The 4,820-nt window shown below is 52.1% G+C and overlaps 1 long non-coding RNA gene across 1 annotated transcript; it reads right to left on the bottom strand.

Annotated features, from left to right (window-relative positions):
- Window positions 1–590: 590 nt before the first annotated feature.
- LOC115248331 (uncharacterized) lies at window positions 591–1,073 on the bottom strand. The gene is made up of 3 exons (XR_003887236.1): window positions 1,063–1,073; window positions 756–831; window positions 591–667 (listed from the first exon to the last, which is right to left on the bottom strand). It is a non-coding gene; the product is annotated as an uncharacterized lncRNA (long non-coding RNA).
- Between the last annotated feature and the right edge of the window lie 3,747 nt (window positions 1,074–4,820).

The raw sequence follows: 4,820 nt of genomic DNA, 5'->3' as shown, positions 1-4,820 counted from the left end.
GCAGTGTGTCCTCTGAATAACAAGAAGAAGAAATTGTGACATTGAATTATTTGGCCACTGGAAGAATATAAATTGAAAATAAAATTAGGCTGCAAATGTTCTTTCTGAGGCAAAAGAACCAAAATGTCCTTGATACAAGCTCATTTTCAGGTCAATTAAAATGTTGTGATCATTGTATCAAAGGCTGCTCTCAAATTTGCAAGAACCAAATGGGAAAGAACCTGTTCTGTTTTTGTGTCTGATGAACAAGCAGAGTAACATTTCAAAAGGCCGATATTTGACAGGAGCCGTCGTCCACTGAGGTATCTGTGACGCCTGATGAGGCTGAAAATCCTGATGAATACAGTCACGCTAGGTCACAACAGCTGCACACAACTGGTGGTCACCCATGGAATTAAGACCCTATTTTTTTGCGCAGTCTTCAACATCGTCTCGGTAGTGATGACAGAACCAGAACGGGGCAGCTCAGATGGTGGCAGGGTTGGCTGGAGCCACCAGAACTTTTAAAGAAAGCAGTGACTGACATCTGGGTCACCGCCACAAACTTCAGGCTCCCTTCCATCAGCCTGTAGCAGTGCCGTCCTTGGTGGGGATGGTCCAGGTCTGCAGAGTCGAGACCTTGCGTGGTGGCCCACCCAGTCAGGAGCAAAGCTTGTTCCAGCTGTTCCTGTTCATCAAAGATAGATGAACAGAGTTACTTCCAGTGTGGGAACCTTCATCACCTCAGCTTAACACGGGAATTGTGCTCTCTTGACCTTGTTGGCACGAGTCAGGAATGGATTTCATTTATGTGTGAGGAGGAGTTTCCATGCTGCTGTTCTCCAGAGAAAGCTGGATGGATGATCAGACACACATAAAAGAGGAGACGACAGGAAGTCACATTGATTTTTAACCTGACATTTACGAAGGACTGGACACTTTGTTCCAGGTTAAATGGTTGGTGGCTTTATTTGACACACACACACACACACACACACACACACACACACACACACACACACACACACACACACACATCCTAAGATAAACTAGAGTCTCTGTTGAAATTGTTCCCTCACTCACCAAGAAGTCAGCGGTGGAGGGACACAGCCCCTCTCTGGTGGGTCTTGGGCCTGGCTTCTGGGGGGGATTGGGGGTGGGCTGCCCATGATCACCTGGCATGTGGCCCCGGCTCTGGGTACTCCGCCGGTTGTCCTTTGCTGTCCCATCCTGGGGACGGGCTGTGAATGGACAGGTGATTGGAGGTCCTGGTCTCTGTGTTGCCTGTGGCCTGCTGTCTTGATCCGCCTGGGGGGCACTGACACAAGCATCACAGACACGTATGTCTATACTAATATACATATGCACGGTTGGTTCTTCCTCTTCTTCCCTATGTCCTGGTTTTGGCTCCTGTTTTAATTTATGTTGCTTTTATGAAATACTCATTTAAATAACAGATGTGTTGAGCAGACAGTTGTTTTCTCACCAGGAGGGAATAAATCCACGCAAAAAAATCCACCTTTTGACCAAGAAGCAAAGCTCAAGTGAGGGCAGCATCACCCTGTCCTCAACAACAGGAAGAGGTGTCGGGGTCAAGGTCAGCAGGGCTGTTCTGCTTGGACTCCTGCCGTTATGAAATATGAGACCGTCCCCTCTTGTCTCGTGGCAGGAGTCGTGTTTGAGGTCCGTCCCCTCCTGTGTCGTGGCAGGAGTCGTGTTTGAGGTCCGTCCCCTCCTGTGTCGTGGCAGGAGTCGTGTTTGAGGTCGGTCCCCTCTTGTGTCGTGGCAGGAGTCGTGTTTGAGGTCCGTGCCCTCTTGTGTCGTGGCAGGAGTCGTGTTTGAGGGCCGTCCCCTCTTGTGTCGTGGCAGGAGTCCTGTTTGAGGGCCGTCCCCTCTTGTGTCGTGGCAGGAGTCGTGTTTGAGGGCCGTCCCCTCTTGTGTCGTGGCAGGAGTCGTGTTTGAGGTCCGTCCCCTCTTGTGTCGTGGCAGGAGTCGTGTTTGAGGTCCGTCCCCTCTTGTGTCGTGGCAGGAGTCGTGTTTGAGGGCCGTCCCCTCTTGTGTCGTGGCAGGAGTCGTGTTTGAGGGCCGTCCCCTCTTGTATCGTGGCAGGAGTCGTGTTTGAGGTCCGTCCCCTCTTGTGTCGTGGCAGGAGTCCTGTTTGAGGGCCGTCCCCTCTTGTGTCGTGGCAGGAGTCGTGGTTGAGGACCGTCCCCTCTTGTGTCGTGGCAGGAGTCGTGTTTGAGGTCCGTCCCCTCTTGTATCGTGGCAGGAGTCGTGTTTGAGGTCCGCCCCCTCTTGTGTCGTGGCAGGAGTCGTGTTTGAGGTCCGTCCCCTCTTGTGTCGTGGCAGGAGTCGTGTTTGAGGGCCGTGCCCTCTTGTGTCGTTGCAGGAGTCGTGGTTGAGGTCCGTCCCCTCTTGTGTCGTGGCAGGAGTCCTGTTTGAGGGCTGTCCCCTCTTGTGTCGTGGCAGGAGTCGTGTTTGAGGGCCGTCCCCTCTTGTGTCGTGGCAGGAGTCGTGTTTGAGGGCCGTCCCCTCTTGTGTCGTGGCAGGAGTCGTGTTTGAGGGCCGTCCCCTCTTGTGTCGTGGCAGGAGTCGTGTTTGAGGGCCGTCCCCTCTTGTGTCGTGGCAGGAGTCGTGTTTGAGGTCCGTCCCCTCTTGTGTCGTGGCAGGAGTCGTGTTTGAGGTCCGTCCCCTCTTGTGTCGTGGCAGGAGTCGTGTTTGAGGTCCGCCCCCTCTTGTGTCGTGGCAGGAGTCGTGTTTGAGGGCCGTGCCCTCTTGTGTCGTTGCAGGAGTCGTGGTTGAGGTCCGTCCCCTCTTGTGTCGTGGCAGGAGTCCTGTTTGAGGGCTGTCCCCTCTTGTGTCGTGGCAGGAGTCGTGTTTGAGGTCCGTCCCCTCTTGTGTCATGGCAGGAGTCGTGTTTGAGGGCCGTCCCCTCCTGTGTCGTGGCAGGAGTCGTGTTTGAGGTCCGTCCCCTCTTGTGTCATGGCAGGAGTCGTGTTTGAGGGCCGTCCCCTCCTGTGTTGTGGCAGGAGTCGTGGTTGAGGTCCGTCCCCTCTTGTGTCATGGCAGGAGTCGTGTTTGAGGTCCGTCCCCTCTTGTGTCGTGGCAGGAGTCGTGTTTGAGGGCCGTGCCCTCTTGTGTCGTTGCAGGAGTCGTGGTTGAGGTCCGTCCCCTCTTGTGTCGTGGCAGGAGTCGTGGTTGAGGTCCGTCCCCTCTTGTGTCATGGCAGGAGTCGTGGTTGAGGTCCGTCCCCTCTTGTGTCATGGCAGGAGTCGTGTTTGAGGTCCGTCCCCTCTTGTGTCCTGGCAGGAGTCGTGTTTGAGGTCCGTCCCCTCTTGTGTCGTGGCAGGAGTCGTGTTTGAGGGCCGTGCCCTCTTGTGTCGTTGCAGGAGTCGTGGTTGAGGTCCGTCCCCTCTTGTGTCGTGGCAGGAGTCGTGGTTGAGGTCCGTCCCCTCTTGTGTCATGGCAGGAGTCGTGTTTGAGGTCCGTCCCCTCTTGTGTCCTGGCAGGAGTCGTGTTTGAGGTGTGGGAACACGTCCGGGTAGTTTAGGTGTTTCTGAGCTCTTACGTCCATCAGTTGTGTGGGACATGGGACATTTTTCCACGTTCCCTCTGATCACTCTTGTATGTTCTGTGTGTCCGTCCATCCTGGGCTCTTTTCCAGTGGCTTCCTGCTCCTCCCTGTATTCCGTATGCACACATCCTGAGTCCTGCTGTGATTTATGCTTTTGCTTTTGCCTGTCTGGACTCTGGCTGTTGTTGGATTGATTTATGACCACTGCCGGCTGCAACATATTGGTGGAGCAACTTCTCTGCCTGCTTCTATGCAAATGGAATATTTAAGGATCCACACAAATACTGAGAATGATATTTTTGCCCTTTAAGTACATCATATTAGCAAGAACATTCTAGCCCGTTTCATCTCCACATGAACTGCACATGTTTGAGCCGTGGTTTTGCATCTAGTTGGTGACTTTTGCATCAATAAAATAAGTTAATAAATCAATGTTCTGTCCTCCTGTCACTTCCGTAGAGGACACATTCAAGTGGGGGTCTTTGACTATTGATACGGCAGAACAATGAAGAAAAGGCTTTCTCCAATAGTGGTGGCTCGTGCATATTCAGAGCGTTTGATGCTGCTGTGGAAGATTGTGGCTCAGGCTAAGCTGCTGCTGCTGTTGCTGCTGCTTCCATTTCAAGGCAACGCTCGGGAGGGTTTAGTGTTGGTGTTCAGGCTGCTTGTAGCCTGGCATTCAGACAGCAACACATCAAGAAATAGAACAAAAAAAGCTGCCATTGTGGATTCCTGCCTTCAGATGAAGCCTTTCAGTTGAAAGAAGAGCACTTTAGAGAGGAGAAAGTCTTATAAGTTATGATATATATCTGTTCCTCGTATAGAACGTTTCCTCCCTCATGGCTTCTGTTCTTAAATGCTAAAATGGGGAGAGAATTAACTTTCTACAAATACAAAGAAGGCTTTTGTTGCCAGGAAATCAGTGACCAGAAGTTCAGTTTTCAGTAAGGAAGAGGGAAGCAGAGGAGCCTCGCCTGGCTGTTGCTGGAAGGAGCCTAACAGGACCGAGGAAAACCCTTCAGGAAGCCACAGCTGGCTGACTGATGAGGAAGGAGAAGCAGAGCCGATTCCACCCTAAAGTCTTTGGATCTGTGAAAGGACGCCGTCGTTAACCTAACCCTAACCCTTCATCAAAATGTGAGGCTGCCAGCTGGTGGGTAAAACATGTGAAGTTTGAGTTCTCTATGCAAATAAATGTGTCCGTCCAGAGTTCAATGCTGATGTAGCCTCTTCCTTAGTTTTGATCTCCCATTTTCCAAAAGTCAGC

The sequence above is a fragment of the Takifugu rubripes genome, unplaced genomic scaffold, assembly GCF_901000725.2.
Source record: "Takifugu rubripes unplaced genomic scaffold, fTakRub1.2, whole genome shotgun sequence".
NCBI lineage: Eukaryota > Metazoa > Chordata > Actinopteri > Tetraodontiformes > Tetraodontidae > Takifugu > Takifugu rubripes.
This window is presented reverse-complemented; position numbering and strand designations above follow the sequence as displayed.